Source organism: Lactuca serriola, chromosome 4, assembly GCF_051521515.1.
Source record: "Lactuca serriola cultivar US96UC23 chromosome 4, Lser_US96UC23_V15, whole genome shotgun sequence".
NCBI lineage: Eukaryota > Viridiplantae > Streptophyta > Magnoliopsida > Asterales > Asteraceae > Lactuca > Lactuca serriola.
In genome coordinates this window covers 157,228,972-157,248,430 of record NC_136411.1, presented here as the reverse complement: position 1 = coordinate 157,248,430, position 19,459 = coordinate 157,228,972, and positions in this window count along the sequence as shown.

Here is a 19,459-nt window from a genome sequence, read left to right as displayed (position 1 = left end):
ACATTCATAGATCTGGCCTTCCCAAGCATGATAATCACGTAAAGTTCAGACCTTGACACTCATATAACATCTAAATGGTCTAACTTGGTGATTTAGCCCCAAAAATGACATCCCAAGCTCATGGCTCACAAAATGACTCATAAAGCTCCAAGGGTTAAGGTCTCTGGACCTCTTTGGGTCCAGATCCAAGACATAGACTCGAGAAGGGACCAAATGCTCCACTTATCCAATCACTAAAAGGGTTAGAAAACCCTAACACTAAGAATCAACACCAAAACTGAAGAAGGTCCGAGCAAAATACCTCAATATGGTCTCTAAGAACTCAGAAATCACCAAAATCGCACCTCCTTCAGCCTCCTCTTGCCTTGGTCACCTCCCTCTTGCAAGAACACCAACAAAAGGATCAAGAATGGCCTCTCCTTCCTCACAAACACTCTAGATCTCTTAGGGTTTCTCTCTGGGGTTTGGTGGCTGCAAATGACGGCCCTAAGGGCCTTTAAATAGGTCTCAAACCCTGGAAATTAGGGTTTCATTAAACAGCGTGGACTCGCCGAGTCCACTCATGAACTCGCCGAGTCCAGCTGTGAACTCGGATACGAATTCGCGACCATACTCGGCGAGTTCAAACACCAACTCGCCGAGTCTCCTCACAACTTCCAAAAATAAATGAATAAAATATTATACCTGGAAATCCGGATGTTACAGCGAGTCTTGGGGAGACTCGGCAAGTTAAGTCATGGATTGGGAGTTCTGAGTATAGGGACTCGACGATTCAGCGGGTTGACTCGGCGAGTATAGTCAGTCAGGAAGGTTGACTTTGATTGAGGACTTTGACTTTGACCAAGAGTAGACCAGTTGACTTCCAGGGGTATTTTGGTAATTTTTGGCATTTATTTTGAGTCAGTGGTTTGGTGTTGGCTAGTGGTGGAGATCGTGTCAGTGGTCGGAGCAGCTCGGTCTTATCTTTTCAGTCAGCAGTTGCGAGGTGAGTTATCCTCACTATATCGATAGGGTTTACGGCACCAAGGTCGGCCCTTTATCAGATTGTAATCCGGGTATCGTTTTTATGTTATTGCTTGCTTATTATATGTTAGATACCTGGTTAAGGTCGGTATCCTGGTATATAGGATGATGATATGTTAGTGACCGGTTAGGTTGGTATCATGGTTAGGATGATGTTATGATATGTGATCTGCTAGATCGGTTTGATTGAATGTGAATTGTTATATGATTGAATGTTTATGTGCACGTGGTTGTTGGACTAGGGTTGGGTTGAGGCAGGTCCTGCTTTGTGCTGTAGGCCAACATACCCAAGGCAGTCTGGTTATCGCGAAGGCCTAGGGAGCGGTCCGGATAGGCTGTAGGCCCCAAGAGGGTGGACCAGACGTGCCGAGGCTCGAAGAGTGGACCAGGCCGACTGAAGGCCCGGTGCGGGCGAACCAGTCATACTTTAGACTCAGAGAGTGGACCAGGTGGATTGAAGGCCCGGTGCGGGCGGACCAATCACATTGTATACTCGATGTATATGGCTAGACTCGGAGGGTGGACCTGGTGGACTGAAGGCCCGGTACGGCGGACTAGTCATACAGTAGACCCGAAGTGCATGGTTGTTATGTGTTCTGTTATGATATGGCATGTTATGTGTATGGTATATGTGGTTGGTATTTTGGGGGTATCTCACTAAGCTTTCAGGCTTACAGTTGTGGTTTAAATGTTTCAGGTATTTCAGGAGACCATGGCAAGGCAAAGGCGTGATCGTACCACTCCTGATGTTTATGTTTTATAATATGGTTCTGGGAAGACTCTGATAATGATTGTACTGAAAACCTTTTTATAATAAATTAATGAAACTGGGTTGTTTTTGAAAAGTTTAAATTGGTTGGAATTTTTAGAGTGTTACAGGAAGGTAGTATTGGGCCCGTACTACTGAAAGCACAGGACGTGTACCCGAACAAATGTTAGATCTGACGACTTCAAGGAGGACCGGTGTGGGAAGATTCCTTGTATGGAAATCCTGATCGTTGTGATTTATGACATTTCAGTTGAGCATGGTGATGACACGATTTGGATCAGGGGGATCAAGATCGGGATCTGGATCCGGGGCTAGATCAGGCGACACTACCGATGTCATTGATGAGAAGTTGCGCGAGCTTATCATAACATTCAGAGCTGAGATTGCAGAGGGTCAGGTTGGGGCCCGAACTCCCTCATTCTGGGAGTTCAAGGCGTGTGGGGCACCGGAGTTTTTCGGGGTCACGAACCCCATTGTTAGCCGACGATGGTTGGTGGATATCGAGAACGCCCAGCGCACGAGTTCTTGCCCGGATGCAGAAAATGTGGGATTTGCTTCATGTATGCTGAGAGATAGGGCTCGAGACTGGTAGGGCGAGGTTACTAACCAGGTGGGATCAGTCGATGTGGCTGAGATGACATGGGTCGAGTTCGTTTGACGATTTGACTTGGAGTTTACACCAGTCATTGAGGTGCAGAGGAGGGTGAGGGAGTTCCAGGAGCTCCAGCAGACCACCGAGACCGTAGCAGAGATCACCGCCAAATTTTGTGAGCGAGCATTGTTGATTCCTCAATATGCTACAGATGAGGATATACGCAAGACGAGGTATCATTCCATGTTGAGGGATGATATCCGGGAGTTTATGAGATTTACAGGGTGCAAAACCCCGATAGAGATGGTAGAGAATGCCTGGGAACGGGAAATGGAGCTGGAATTCTGCACCAAGCGGAAGACAAAGCAGGCGCAGGCAGCAGTGGGTCAGGCTAAGAAGCCTAATACCTCAGACACTTCCAACATGAGTCAGCAGGGTCAGGGACGGTGCGCCAAATGCAGTAGGGTGCATAGTGGATCTTGTCGTATCACATGATTGGGATGCTACGCATGTAGCCAGCAGGGCCACTTGAGCAAGGACTGCCCCTAGAAAGGCTTGATTTGTTTTCACTACACCTAGATCGGCCATAAGCGGGTCAACTGTCCGAGGTTTCTGGGAGAGGGAGGAGTAGTGGCGACGCCTGAACCCGCCATGATGAGGATTACTGATGGCCGCCATGTCAAGGCGGATGCTCCGGCGGTAAAGAGTCGCGCATTCCAGTTGACCATAGAGGAGGCTCGGGCAACGCAAGAAGTTTCGGGACGCGCTGGGAACTCTGGATTCCCGCTCGAGGAAGAGATTGCAGATGAATGCACGGTGAGTGTCGCGAGTGTGGTATTGGTTTGAGTAGCTAGAGTCATTAGCATTGTTGGGATTCAAGAAGTGTTAGTTGGTTTTCAGGAAGTGTGTTGTTTGGACAAGGGTACTTTTGGTGTGCTAGCCTTAGTAAGCATCGGTCGTCAGTAAGGTGAACAGTGGAACGTAATGAGGATTGGGAATCATTTAATTTTCGTGTGTCGAGCGGACTTAGTTGAATCTAAGTGGGGGAGAACCGTCCAGGTATCCAGGTCAGAAGCAAGGGTGAAAGTGTTGTAAGACTACGGGGGAGCCGTAGCATTCACTAATGTTCAGTTGGGGTGAAAAGTGATGTAAGACTATGGGAGAACCGTAGCATTCACTAATGGTCAGTTAGGGTATGGTGTTGTAAGATTATGGGGATGTCGTAGCGTTCATGGGTTCTTTCAGTTGATTTGGAATAGTGTAGGCTAGTTTGTAGGGTTGTGGGTGAGGCACAGCTTAGTTAGGATCAGGACCATAGGTGATTCATCGGTCAGTTATCCGGGGGCGAGCCCAGACGAGTAGGAGAATTCAGGTTGGAACTGGTAGAGATTGTTGAGACAAGGGTTGGATCTTGAGATACAGGATCATGTGGATGAGTAGTGCATGTAATAGTAGGGCTACGACTGGGTATCCCTGATATTGGACCTCATAAGAACCTGGTGGTTGGACCGGGTGCGAGTCTGGTAGTCTTAGGGAATCGGCTAAAGTTACTTGTTAATCGGTCGAGTAAAGGATGACGGGAAGTCGAGGTGTGTTATGCAAATGTCGATTTGAGGATCACTGGATAGGATCGGGGTAACAATTCGGATTTGGTTAGGGACCCGAATCGGAATTCGTGCAAGATTTTGTTTCAGTGAGATGGAATGTGGGGCATTTATATGCCAAGGGCATCAAGGGCAGAATTCCAGGGTGATGTACGGGTTGGTTTGATGGTAGTTAAGCCATTGTGATGTGTCTCGGGTAGCTCTATCTGTAATAGAGCCACGACATGTTGGAATCAGGAAACAGTAAGTCGAAGGAGACTAGGTATGATGTAAGGCTACATCTATTCTGGTAGTATTCACCCTTTTTGCGTCAGATTCAATGCCGACAAGTTGTCAGCCTATCATGATTAGATGGAGCAAAGGATTGAAGGAGTGGTGAGTAGCGGTATGGATAGGACAGTTATTGCCAGACGAGGTGTTTTTCGGAGGTCATGTAGGGTTGCGGTGCGTGTGTTCCTGGCTCAGCAACCGGGAAGATGTCCAGTGGTCCGGATTGTTGGCAGGAAAGTTAGGACCAGGGAGGTCCCGACCATTCTTCAAGAGAGCAGCTATGTGGCAACAGGAGGAGTTAAAGTAGTCTCAGTGATTAGGGGTCCGTGTGTGGAATTGCCTGTCATTCGGGGCATATGCTAAGTGGTTCACAGTTGGACTAAATAATATCAGGAGCAGAATAGCCAGTTGGAAGGTAAGTGTTGTGATCTTGGCAATGATTCGGCGTGGGTGGTTTGTTAGGGAGACAGGCCATCTCGAGGCTTCAAGTCTCAAATTGGGTAAACATAATTATGTTGCAAGGAATTCGTTTCGCCTTCGGGTCTTAGAACCCTGTGGGGTTACTCTTAATTGCCTTGGAAAGGTTGTGGTAATCTCGGTCTTGTGGCCGTATTGCTCAGGTTGTTTGGTATGACGGGGATAGAGATGCATGATTTCGAGGATGAAATCTAATTTAAGTGGGTGAGAGTTGTAACACCTGGTTTAGAAGGTGCTCGGTTGCGACTTCGGAGGCCAAGGGTATAAGCATAATCTACCGATTTGGCCTTTTATGGGACTCGGGTCTTCTTCGGAAGGTTGTAGGGCTCGGGTGTGGAGCTGGGAGCATAGGGTTTCTCATCACCTTTTCATGGATATGAGGTTCGTAGGAAACGGGCTTAAAATGAAGAAGTTATAGTACTTTGAAGATATTGGTATTATTGGTCCTTAGTAGAAAAAAGTGGCAAGGAAACCCCATGCACGCAAGGTGTCCAGCTCGAGTGTACGCCCATCGTAAGCTGGGGTACGCCCAGTGTAGAGGGAATAAGTGGTTGCGGGTGTTGGAGACGTACGCCCAACGTACGATTAGAGTCCCTAAACCCTAATTTTTAGAGTGTGCCACTATATAAAGAACATTATAACCTCGAGGGTGAGCCTCCTTGTCACCCTTAGACAGTTTTCTCGAAACCCTAATCTTCTTTGAGTGTTCTTGGAGCTTGGAAGGCTTTGTGAGAGCATTTTAGTGTTTTGGATCCACCCATCAAGGAAGCAAAGGTCAAGGCAAGGTGTTGGTGCAAAAGAGAAGTTTCAGATCTAGGATTTCTACTTCACTTCATATCTTTTCAAGGTATAAAGTCATGAGCTTGATGATTAATCTATTAGATCTCTCTTAGGATGAGTTTATGGACTCTTTTGGTCCCAAGAATGGATCTTTATGACTCAAGCACGTTTCTAATTTCAGGGATGCCACCCTTAGTATCATATGAGTCCCATAAGCAGTAAAGTTTCAATCTTTAGGACTCATTTGTGGTCATGCATGAGATCTAGCCCCTTTTCATGGAAGTTGTTGTCACATTTCAAGTTTGGGCTCATTTGGTGGATTGCAAGCCACCAAGTAATTAACTTTATGGATTAAGAAGTCGAAGAGGACTTGGATCTGTATTTGTAGCCGCTGGAATGTGGTATTAAGCACTTAATGGAAAAGTAGCTTAACAGAGGAGTCAGTTGGTCGTACATGCAGGTACGCGCATCGTACACAACCTTCAGCCAGTACACTTAGCATACAAGGGAGTACGCCCCGCGTACTCATCAGTTATGGGCTTGGAGTGTTTTGGACCTCATGTTGGGCCAGGCAGTGGACTTTGGGCCTTTGGGCCTTACTGGACCATCAAAAGTCAGATGTTGTGGGCCAGGAATATGTTTGGGCTTAGGGTAAGGCCCATTAGAGGGATTAGTCCCACTTTAGCAAATTGGGCCATTAGTGGACCACTAGCGGGCTTAGAAAGCCTACCTAGTGTTGGGCTTTTGTTTTGGGGACTGGGCTAGGGGTAAAATGGTCATTTTACCCCCATGCATGGATTAAGGATTATGGTATTGGGGCCCACTTGCTAATTGGTATGTTGATCGGTATTGATAGTTCAGGAAGGGGACAGGGCAACAGCTAGGGATTTCTTTCAGGAAGCTTCTGCATTCGAGGTGAGTTTTCTCATTATACCAATGGGTCTAAGGCACCAAGGTCGGCCCATTTTGTGATAGTTGGTAGACTTGCTGTTTAGAGGTGTGTGGCTTATTTATGCATTGATACATGGGATAGATAGCTTTTACAGCTAATGGTAGATATAGTATTATGGATAATGGTAGAGATAGCCTTATGGCTAATGATAGAGATAGCATTTATGGCTAAGGGTAGAGATAGCCTTTATGGCTAAAGGTAGAGATAGCCTTTGTGGCTAATGGTATAGATATATTTATAGCTAAATAATATGTGATATGTGATATGTGGTAGAGGTAGCTTTTATAGCTAATTGATATGTATTATGTGGTAGAGGTAGCTTTATAGTTAATTGATATGTGTTATGCGGTAGAGGTAGCTTTTATAGCTAATATGATATGTGGATTATGTGGGGTATGATCTGGGGAACTCACTAAGCATTAGCTTACAGGTTGTGGATTTTTTTTCAGGTACTTCAAGTTCCAAGGGCAAGGGCGAGGCGTTATGGCGCGGCGTGCACTCTCTTTCATGCGTTTTCACGGTACACTGTGATGTTGGAATAAAATTTGTATTTGACTTATGTTTTGAAAACAATTATAACTGGATTTCTTAATATATGGAAATATGTTTGATGATTCGAAGATGAAAATTTTATGTGAAAAATTTGGTCGTTACAGGTAGTTTAGAGGTGCTTGACCTATCGTCGGGTTAAAGCGGAGCACCAGCGTCCACATGGCCCGTTACAGCCTCTAGAGATTCCCCAGTGGAAGTGGGAGCATATTTCCATGGATTTTATCACCAAATTACCGAGGACCACGCGAGGTGTCGACACAATATTGGTGATTGTGGACCGGTTGACAAAGAGTGCTCACTTCCTTGCTATCAGTGAGAGCTCTTCTACAGAGAGATTGGTCGAGATTTATGCGAGAGAGGTGGTGGCACGACATGGGGTTCCGACATCAATAGTGTCAGATCGGGATGTCCGTTTTACTTCTAGATTCTAGAAGAGGTTTCATGATGCTTTGGGTACCCCGATTGCACTTCAGTACCGCATACCACCCACAGACTGACGGACAGAGTGAGCGGACGATTCAGACGCTTGAGGACATGCTGCGAGCATGTGTTATGGACTTCAGAGGAAGTTGGGACACCTATTTTCCCTTGGCTGAGTTTTCTTACAACAACAGCCACCATTCCAGTATTGGTATGCCTCCCTTCGAGCTCTTATATGGGAGGAGATGTTGGACTCCCATTTATTGGGGAGAGGTAGGGCAGTAAGGGATGGGTGGCACTGAGATAGTGCTAAAGACGACCGAGCAAATTCAGCAGGTCAGACAGAAGTTTTTGACAGCCTAGAGTCGCCAGAAGAGTTACGCAGACCGACGACAATCCAAGCTAGAGTTCCAGGTCGGAGATTTTGTCCTCCTGAAGGTATCCCCATGGAAAGGGGTGATCCGATTCAAGAAACGGGTTAGGTTGGGCCCTAGATACATTGGTCCTTTCAGAGTGACCGCCAGAGTGGATAAGGTAGCTTACCGGTTGGAGCTACCTGCAGAGTTAAGCCAGATTCATAACACCATCCATGTGTCTCGGTTGAGGAAGTGTGTAGCCGATGAGACAGCGGTGATACCATTAGAGGACATTCAGGTAGATGCGAGCCTGAATTACATTGAGAGGCCGATATCGATATTGGATGGGAAAGTGAAAGTTTTGAGGAATAAAGAGGTGCCCCTGGTTCAGTTCCAGTGGCAACATCGGAAGGGATCCGAGTGGACTTAGGAGCCGGAGTCCGAGATGCGCGAGCAGTATCCAGAGTTATTTCCGGAGCATGACTTCGAGGGCGAAGTCTAATTTTAGTGGGGGAGAATTGTAACATCCCGACTCCCGGGTATAATATTTTATAATATCTAATTATGAGTTAAGTGAGCAACTCGACGAGTGGGTGCCCCAACTCGTCGAGCAGATACGAATTGACCACATAGGTTTTTTAACAACCTCGGCGAGTCAGAGAGACCAACTCAGCGAGTTGGCGCTGTGAGTGGAAACCCTAATCTTTTGGGTTTGTGTCCTATTTAAAGGGCCTTAAGCCCTCATTTCCACCTCACCAGCCACCCAACTCCCCTGTGTGAAACCTTAATCGATCAGATTGATTTGGGAGAGAGAGAGAGAGAGAGACTAAATTAAGTGGTTTTGTGCATCCTTGGAAGGAGATTTGGAGAGCTTGGCATGTTTGATCAAGGAGGGGCTGTAGATCCAGAGTTCTTTAGTGATTAGCTTCAGTGCAAAGGTAAAAAGCTCCTATCTTGACATTTCCTTTGTGAGATCTTAGTTTAGGGAGGTTTTTAGGGTTTTCTCTCATCCATCCTTTCACAATGAATTATTTGAGCATATCATGAGGTTGAAACCTCATATCTGGACTGTAAGAGGACTTGAGAGCCCAAAGATCCGAGCTTTATTGAGGTAGAGTCTAGCTTTTGTGCATCTAAACCTTGTTGGAGTTTGTATTAGCATTATGAGTCTAATATGCCATGCATGAACGTAAAGCTTGAAGCTTTACGTGACATTCGAGCATTGGGAGGCTAGATCTAGAGTTTGGGGTTGTAGATCTACCTTAAAACGTCTGAATGAGGAAATAGACTGAATGGACTCGCCGAGCCAATGATATAACTCGACGAGTCGGCTAGGGTTTTCCACGATGAGTCTGGACATGGGTAACTCGGCGACTTGATGAGACAACTCAATGAGTTAAGTTGGATGTTCGTGACATTTCAGAGGAATCAAGGGGAGTCGACGAGTCACATAGATGCACTCGGCGATTCGGGTCAACATGGACCGTTGACTCGAGTGTTGACTTCTATTTACTTTAGGGTTTGGTCAAGACAAAGATTATGGGGACCATGGAGGGGTAAAATGGTCTTTTACCCATTCCAAGAGTTTGAGATAGAAAATGCCTTAGTTTATTTAGATTCGTGATTGATGGAACATCATCCTCCGGCGAGTCATCTGGTCTTCTGCTGCAGCGGAGATCTGCAAGTCACCATCAGAGAGACGCGTTAGAGCGGCCCCAGGGACTGTGCCTCGGGAGCGGGCTCCGGCGGTCATGTTAGATCAGCTAGAAGATCTGAGATGGTTCTCCATAGCTGGAGGGAACCATCTTGGTGCTGGTGGCGGCTGACGGCGGCGGATGGCGGCTGAGCCATCCGGCCGGAGTATAGTGGCGGTTGAGCCATGGGGAAGTCTAGTGGTGGCTGTACCACTTGGGGGAGAGTCTAGGGAAAGGGTCCTCTACCATGGAGGAGGTATTATTCATTATATAGGGGACAATTAGGTCAGGCCTTCGGCCAGCCCAATTCAGGCCCAACTAGCAAGGGGTTGGGCAAGGCCGCCCGGAGGCGTCGGGCGGGCCTGGCGGGCGCACCCCAGGCAGGGCTGGCGGGCGCGTACCAGTAGAGGATGGCAAGGGAGTGCTAAGCGGGGGAGCGTCTGGCCGAGCCGGCAAGACAGTCCCCAGTAGGGCTAGCAAGGGAGTCCCCAGCAAGGGATGGCAAGGGAACGCCAGGCAGGGCTGGCAGGGGCGCGCCAGGCCAGGCTGGCATGCTAGAGTAGTCTAGGCCACACTAGTGGACCATTCCTCATCAAGTCCCCCCAGTCTGGTGTTATTGGTATGCGGCCAATGACAACGGACTGGAACTAGTCATATAAACCAACAGGAGAGTCCCCAGCGAGGCTGGCAAGGGAGTCCCCGGCAAGGTTGGCAGGAGAACGCCAGGCACGGCTGGTGGGAGCGAGCCAGGCTAGGCTGACACGCTAGAGCAGTCTGGGCCGTACTAATGGACCATTCCTCATCAAGTCCCCCAGTCTGGTGTTATTGGTATGAGACCAATGACATCGGACTGGACTTAGTCATATAAACTGTGCGTCGTCAAGTCCCCCTAGTCTGACGCGATTGGGTTGCTGACAATCGGATCAGACTAGTTAAAGCACCAAAGCAATAAACAATAAAGAGAATGACCGAACCTCTCCCACGAACGTCGTGGGGTTATACGATGAGCCAAACACTGCTTGAGTTGACTTGATACTCCTTCATTGAGGAGTGCGAGCCGGTCGTTGAGATGCAATGTAACTGTTGCTGCGATCATGCGGACCGAGGCTGCTAAAGAGTGTTACGCGACACTGATGTCGGTGGGATGTCGGATCGGGGTAGCTAAGAAGCGTAACCTCACCACACAGTCTCTAAGACCGTTGTCGAGCTCCGAAGTTTGTAAATAGATACAACATACTTGGTCCGTGATTCCCGCGTTCCAGTCATAGCTGAAAGTTGTTAATAGAAATAGACGCTCTGAGCGTCGCGTGTGCAACCGGTGAGAGGGACGAGACCCGTAGCCAGCACCGGGTGGGGATTTATATTTCTATGCCCGCTAGATGGGAGCTTTGAGTGACTGGTCAGCGGTGCACACTTCGCAAGTCCCCTGTAAATGTTTTACAGACCGGGCTTTGCTAAACGAGTTTGTTGTTGGCGCACTCTTGAGTATGTAGCGCTGGAGCGATTATCTGAAAAGACAACTCAATCAAATAGTTAGTATTTTTTCTTGAAATAATAAATCGATTCAGATTGTCAGTCACGATCATCTCGAAACACTTTGCGAGTAGTAGGCTACTACTCATCTCCCTCCCTTTTTTTTTGAAGGTTTTGTAAAGTGTACAAGCCCTACAACTCTGTGTACAAATGGGTATTACACCAAACACGAAAATGCACTTTCTGATAATTTATGAAGAAAAGATGAGGTAAAACTCATAAAAAGCTTCTTTTCTTCTCATCTTGCTGAAAAAACCTCAAAATAAAAAGCAAAAACGGATTTAGTAAACTATTTTTCTTAGAAATTTTTTTTGCTTTTCTTTACTCCTCAGCTTGCTTAAAAATCTATCAAAGTATGAACAAAGAAACAGATCTGAACAGATTTTTGTTTTCTTTTTTCTAAACTTTTGGAGAGAAAACATCATAAATATAAACAAAGGTGGGTAAGAACTCGATTTTTTGAAATGTACAAGCATCCCAGCTTTGCTTACAAACAAATGTTGCTGGGAGTAAGGTTATACACAAAAAATATTGACTGGGAAACGTTTTCTAATAATATGAACTTGATAAAAGGATAAACTTGTAAAAAATTTCCTTTCTTCCCAACTTACTGAATGGGTCATTAAAAAGAAAAACGAAACTGATCTGAAATGTCTTTGCAAACTCGAAAAAGCCTTGAATGAACCAAAACTAGAACAGATCCAAAGATCTGGTCTAAGACACAAAGCAAATCCATAGATCTGAACAAAAACACTAAGTAGATCAGGAGATCTGAGCTAAAAACGAAGTAGATCTATGGATCTGAATGAAAACACACCAAATCAAGTGTTCTAAAAGATAGCTAATCAGAGCTGAACGGATCTGATCAAATGAGGGATAAGAATGTACAGATCTGAGAAAACCTGATGTGGAACTCAACAGATCTGAACAGGTCTAGGAAGAATGAGCTTGAAACCGAGGCTTTTGCAACTTGCTCGGGTCCGGGATGGCGCCAAATGATGGAACATCATCCTTCGGCGAGTCTTCTGGTCTTCTGTTGCGATGGAGATCTGACATCACAATCAGAGAGACGCGTTAGAGCCGCCCCAGGGACTGTGCCCCGAGAGCGGGCTCCGACGGTCAAGTTAGATCAGCTAGAAGATTTGAGATGGTTCTCCATAGCTGGAGAGAACCATCTTGGTGCTGGTGGTGGATGACGGCGGCGGATGGCGGCTGAGCCATCCGGCCAGAGTATAGTGGCGGCTGAGCCATGGGGAAGTCTAGTGGTGGCTGTACCACTTGGGGGAGAGTCTAGGGAAAGGGTCCTCTACCATGGAGGAGGTATTATTCATTATATAGGGGACAATTAGGTCAGGCCTTGGTCCAGCCCAATTCAGGCCCAACTAGCAAGGAGTTGGGCAAGGCCGCCCGGAGGCGCCGGGCGGGGCTGGCGGGCGCACCCCAGGCAGGGCTGGCGGGCGCGTACCAGGAGAGGATGGCAAGGGAGTGCCATGCGGGGGAGCGCCTGGCCGAGCCGGCAGGAGAGTCCCCAGCAGGGCTGGCAAGGGAACGTCAGGCAGGACTGGTAGGAGCGCGTCAGGCCAACATGGCGCGCTAGAGCAGTCTAGGCCACGCTAGTGGACCATTCCTCATCGTCCCGGGAGCGGGATCCGATGGTCAAGTTAGATCAGCTAGAAGATCTGAGATGGTTCTCCATATCTGGAGGGAACCATCTTGGTGCTGGTGGTGGCTGACAGCAGCGGATGGCGGCTGAGCCATCCGGCCAGAGTATAGTGGCGGCTGAGCCATGGGGAAGTCTAGTGGTGGCTGTACCACTTGGGGGAGAGTCTAGGGAAAGGGTCCTCTACCATGGAGGAGGTACTATTCATTATATAGGGGACAATTAGGTCAGGCCTTGGGCCAGCCCAATTCAGGCCCAACTAGCAAGGAGTTGGGCAAGGCCGCCCGGAGGCGCCGGGCGGGGCTGGCGGGCGCATACCAGGAGAGGATGGCAAGGGAGTGCTAGGCGGGGGAGCGCCTGGCCGAGCCGGCAGGAGAGTCCCCAGCAGGGCTGGCAAGGGAGTCCCCAGCAAGGGATGGCAAGGGAACGCTAGGCAGGGCTGGCAGGGGTGCGCCAGGCCAAGCTAGCACGCTAGAGCAGTCTAGGCCATGCTAGTGGACCATTCCTCATCAAGTCCCCCCATTCTGGTGTTATTGGTACGCGACCAATGACATCGGACTGGAACTAGTCATATAAACCAACGGGAGAGTCCCCAGCGAGGCTGGCAAGGGAGTCCCCGGCAAGGTTGGCAGGAGAACGCCAGGCACGGCTGGCGGGAGCGCGCCAGGCTAGGCTGACACGCTAGAGCAGTCTGGGCCGTGCTAATGGACCATTCCTCGTCAGTGATTTAAGTGTGAATTAGAGATAATTATCATGTGTGTTAGGCGGAGGCTAATTCGAGATTCGTGTATGAGGCTATTTGCTTACTTGCTTATGAAGTGAGTCTTCTCACTATACTTTCCTAGAGTGGTAATCTCTGTGTGACCGGAGGGTTTTATGTGCTTATATTGAGTATTTTGATATCCTACATTATGTCTTTGTGATTTATGTTGTGTATTATTCTGAGCTTGCTGAGTTAGGACCAAAGGGTCCACCCGAGTTATGGGACCGGAGGGTCTTATTTGAGCATGTCCATGAGAAGCTAATGAGATATGTGTGGTATTTTGGGGAACTCACTAAGCTTCGTGCTTACCGTGTTATGTGTTATGTGTTTCAGGTACTTCTCAGGATCACGGGAAGGCACCGACTTGATTGTACGCACACGAGTTGGAGATTTGTTTTGGAGGATCCTAGATTGTGTTTTAAACAATTTATGAACATGTGTTTTTTATAACTCGATATTTTTGGTGGTGTTATGTGATTGGGTTAATGAAATCAATATGATTTTAAATGAAATTTGTTTAAAAATTTACGGTGTTACGGTTTTTTTTTTTTGGCATGTACTTGACCCTTTGATCTTTCATTGACTTTTCATTCTCTAATGATATACATGATGATTATGATTTTATGCCAATTTTGGCTTAATTGTTTATTACTTTCTACGCTTATTTTAGCATTGAAAAATATTTATGTATGTGATTGTTACTAAAATAATATGAAATATCTTTAAAAATGTTTAAAAAACATCATGAGTTGTTTCAGGTTTCAAGAAATTAGTAAAAACAGCTAAGTCTGAAATAGTGTCAAGTTGGTCAGAAATCAGCCTTCTACTTTGGGAAGTAGAAGTCTATATCGATGAGCATGTTGGTCATTTTCGAGAACTAGAAGGTTTGCCCGATGATAACTTGGTCATAATCGAAGAATATAAAGCTTACCCAATGATGACTTGGTTGTTATCGAGGAATAGAATCCCAACTTGATAAACTCAAGATCGTCACCGAGAACCATAATGCATTTCAAGGAGAGCTATCAGTTGTTTCCAAGTAGTATAAGCGTAGCCTTATTAAAACCCTAGTCATTGTCTAGTACTAAAAGGCCAACCTAATGAAGTCCTAGTTGTTACTGAAGACCAAAAGCAATACACTAATGAGACCCAATCCATGATCAAGGATTATAAAGACTCCTTGATGGGCATAGTCATAACAACTATGTACAACATGTTTACTCAATGAACTAGTAGCCTCGATAACCAACGTGCATTTTCTCGAAGACCACAACTAGCATGCTACTTCCACATCATCATTTGGTCAGATAAAATTCAAACTTATTTTTAACAAAGCACTAACTAAATTTCCTTAACCCCTAACAGACTTTAACGGAAAATATATTTTCATTAAGTGAACATTAGGCCTCATGCTAATGTTAGAAAATTGACTTGTGTTTCTTAACCAATGACCATAACGAAACATTTTTACCACTTTTTAATCATCCATACGGTTACATCTTTTGCCACATACCACCGTACCCTCACCTTGTAACAGCCCGGATTTCCAGGTATCTTTTATTCATGTATTTTTTTTTGGTGTTTTGTGAGGGGACTCGGCGAGTTGGAGCTCAAACTCGCCAAGTAGGATCGCGGTTCTGGACGCGGGTTCGCGCCTGGACTCGGCGAGTCCAAGGAATGGACTCGGCGAGTCCGCATTGTTTAATGAAACCCTAATTTCCCGGTCCTAAGCCCTATTTAAAGGACCTTATGGCCCTTCATTGCGGCTACCTTGACCTTGAGAGCACCAAAGCGGCTGAGAGTTCTTGTGAGTGAGATAAGAGGCCATTATTCACCAATTTTGTGTGTGTTTGCAAGAAAGGAAGGGGAAAGTCAAGCTAGAAGAGTTGGGGAGCTTGGATCTACTTCCATTTCGTCAGAGAAAGCTTCTTGAGGTATCTTTCAGAGCTTATTCTCATGTTTTTGTTGTTATAGTCAAATCTAGGGTTTCTTCAAGCCTTGTTTGCTTTGTATTTGGAGTGTGAGAGGTCCCATGGGGATATGGTACCTAGATCTGGACCTTATTAGGTCCAGAGAGTCCCAAATGCCATGCTTTATGTCTTCCCTTTTGATTTGGAAACCTAGGTTGCCATTTTAGAGGTCATTTCTTCAAAAGAAGCCTTGTAGGCGTTGCATGGTAGCCAAGACTGTGACTTTACGTGATGAATGAGCTTGGGAGGGCCAGATCTATGAGTTCTTGGAGCGGATCTGACCTCAGAAGCGAGATTGAGTTGATGCATGGCATGGACTCGCCGAGTCCGAAGAACAGACTCGGCGAGTAGCATGAAGATTGTCCTTAACCACTCAGCGAGTGGTCTTGCCGAGTTAAGGGTTGACTCAGTGAGTCAGGGAGAGATAAAGAGGGTTGACAGGTGGACTGAGTCGAGCTAGAACTCGCCGAGTTGTTCTTGAGACTCGGCGAGTTGAGTCGTGGTGGCCCCGCGATTCATGCCAGGTGGGACTCGTCGAGTTGGGGGTATACTCGACGTGTCAGGAGAGGATCCTAGGGAGTCAGTGAACACGTATAGACTCGCCGAGTCGCCATAGTGCACTTGCCGAGTCCGGTCAAAGTTGACCGTTGACTGTTGACCAGAGTTGACCAGTGTTGACTTGATAGGGGTAGTCAACCTTAGTGGTAAAAGTGTTAATTAGAGGTATATGATGTTATAGGAGGATTATAGCTCGGAGGATCGAACACGAGTGGTTTCCAGGATTCGCGAGTTATCGAGATATACGAGGTGAGTCTTCTCACTATACTTTACCTTGACTAGGTAATTAGAGTTATGTGACAGAGTATGTGTATGCTATATGTATGTTATGTGTTGTACTGCATTATGTCTATGTGATTTATGTTGTGCATGCTTATAGAGTTGGAACCGAAAGGTTCCCAGAGTTAGAACCAGTGGGTTCACAGAGTAGGGTCTACGGACCCACAGAGTTATAGCCTCGAGTGGCTAATATGTGTTATGTGTGGTATTTTGGGGAACTCACTAAGCTTTGTGCTTACAGTGTTAGTGTTGTTTGTTTCAGGTACTAGTGATGACCGTGGGAAGGCGCCGGCTTGATCTGTACACACGCATGGGATTTTTATGATATGTGATCTTGGGATTTTGTATGATATAGATTGGAGTTTTAAACTTGATGTTTCTTTGAAAATTAAATGGAAATGATTTTATATTATGCGAAAAATTATTTTGAAATTCACGGTGTTAGAATTTGGTATCAGAGCCTTGGTTTGAGGGATTCGAGTACACCTTCGGGCATATTTGAACTCAAACTGAGGATTTGAGAAGTATTTTCAAAAAGAGTAAAAGATTTTGGAAAAACGAAGAGCAGAGTGTGTGTACGATCGGTCCGCGCCCGAACGGTGATTTCCCAAAATACCCTCATGTTATGTGATATTGATATCGATATGATGTATTCACATGCTAGAGTAGGCTAAGTATTCCGATTAGGACTAGAGTGGTCTGATTTGTGATGCCTTAGCCTAGGAAGAGGTGAGTTGCTATGAGATGCTTGAGAGTGAGTAGGTAGCAGCGAGGGGCTTATGAGAGATGTATTAGAGAGTCGCCTATGCATGACAGAGTACTTGGAATTTGGGATCCGAAGAGGAGGACTTGGGATGTATTCTGATACGGTGCGGACAGTAGTATTGGGCCCGTACTACTGAAAGCACCGGAGCGGTGTACAGCCCAAGTAAGAATCTTTGGAATACCAAGGATCAAGGAGGGAGGAGTTGTCGAGTGTGAGTATGCTCGAATGGTCTCTAATTTATCGTATGTTGTATTTCAGAGGTAGATAATGGTGAGGACACGTTTGATGCCTGAGAGCAGTGATACCAGTGATGAGGAGATCCGCCGGATCATCCAGGAGGAGGTGGCTGCAGCCATCAGGGCAGAGATACTAGAGATGTTCGGGTCTATCAAGACCATGCTGATTGAGACCTTTGACGAGCATTATGCCGCTCTTTCCGAGGCTGCTGTTGCAGCGGCCACCGTAGCTATTGCTGCCGCTAGGCCGCAAGGTGGTGATGCGTTGCTGTTCCGGAAGTTCAGCAACACAAAACCACCAGAGTTTGATGGGACCTAGGACCCGGTGGCAGCTATGAGGTAGATTTCTGACATAGAGGGGTGTTTCTTCACTTGCTCATCTCCTGAGCATTTGAAGGTTCGGTTCGCGCTGAACCAGCTTCGCTTGGGAGCGAAGGACTGGTGGAAGTTTGTGACGGCGCACTTTACGCCTGCTGAGCTTGCGGCAGTGACCTGGGAGAGGTTCACTTCCATGTTCCGAGATGAGTACGTTCCCCAGGTGGAGAGGGAGCGTTTGGCCCAGAAGTTTCTAACCCTCAAGCAGGGTACTGAGTCGGTTACAGCGATCACCAGGATGTTCCATGAGAGGGCGATGTTCTGCCCTGAGCACGTGTCCACTGAGCAGGCACGTATGAGCCGATATCTGAGTATCTTGAGGCGAGACATTCGGGAGTTCGCAGCGAACTCCTCGTACCGGAAATTTGCTGAGCTTCAGGCAAATGCCTGGAAGAGGGAGATTGAGCTAGAGACTCAGGCCAGGGAGGAGGCGGAGTCTCAGGGGAGGGATCGGTGACCGGCACAGTCTCAGCCGGCAGCCAAGCGGGCCAAGCCCACTGATCCCAAACCAGGGAGCCAGAAGGGCCGCACTTGTGGGAAGTGTGGCAAGGGTCATGATGGAGTTTGTAGATCGGGATCTTGCTACAAGTGTGGCAAAGAGGGGCACATGGCCAAGGATTGCCCCAAGGGGTTTGCGGTGTGTTTTCACTGCAATCAGACCGGACACCGGAAGGCAGAGTGTCCGCAGTTGTGAGGATCATCTCAGGAAGCACCTCAGGGATCTGCCCCTGCCGCCATCAGAGCTACAGAGAGTCGGTCGGTGAAGGCTGAGGCGCCGAGGGCATGAGGGAGAGCTTTTCAGTTGACCGCGAAGGAGGTCCGCGCAGCGCCCGATGTCGTGGCTAGTATGTATTCTTTCATATATTTATTTTGATGTTGAGATATTATGCTTATATTATGTTGTGCGTAGGTACTTTTCTTGTGAATTCTGTACCTGCCTTGGTGTTATTTGACTCGGGTGCGAGTCGGTCTTTTGTATCTTTGACCTTTAGTCAGCATATCAGTGTTAGTCGTGAGGCGTTGAGTCGGCCTCTGAGAGTGTCCATAGCTGATGAGAGGGTGATTTATGCCACGGAGGTTCTCCGAGGGTGCGTAGTCGAGATTTTCGGTGTTGAGTTCCCGATTGATCTAGTTCCTATTGCGATGGGTGATGTTTGTGTCATTGTGGGCATGGACTGGATGAGCCGATTCGGTGCAGTTATCGACTGCGAGCGACAGCTGGTGACCATACGAGACCCTAGTGGGGGAGTTCTTTCGGTATACAGCGAGGGTACACGTTCAGGATCAGCATTTTGTTCGGCCGCTAGGGCGAGGCAGTGTCTACAGCAGGGCTGTAAGGGTTTTGTGGCGTATGTGATGGATACGCTGGTGGATTCCGAGAGGCCGAGTTCAGTTGAGGAGGTTCCGGTGGTGCGTGAGTTTCCGGATGTATTTCCCGAGGAGTTGCCGGGTGTGCCTCCTATGAGGCAAGTGGAGTTCAGTATCGATTTGGTTCCGGGGGCCGCGCCTATCGCTAAGGTGCCCTATCATCTTTCACCTCCAGAGATGCAAGAGTTATCCTCGCAGCTTCAGGAGCTGCTGGGAAAGGGGTTTATTCGGCCGAGCAGCTCGCCGTGGGGAGCGCCTATCCTGTTTGTGAAGAAGAAGGATGGTCCACACCGGATGTGCATTGATTACCGGGAATTGAACAAGCTGACGGTCAAGAACCGTTACCCGTTGCCTAGGATCGACGATTTGTTTGATCAGTTGCAGGGAGCATCTTGGTTCTCCAAGATCGACTTGAGGTCTGGATATCATCAGGTGAGGGTGCGAGATGAGGACGTCCAGAAG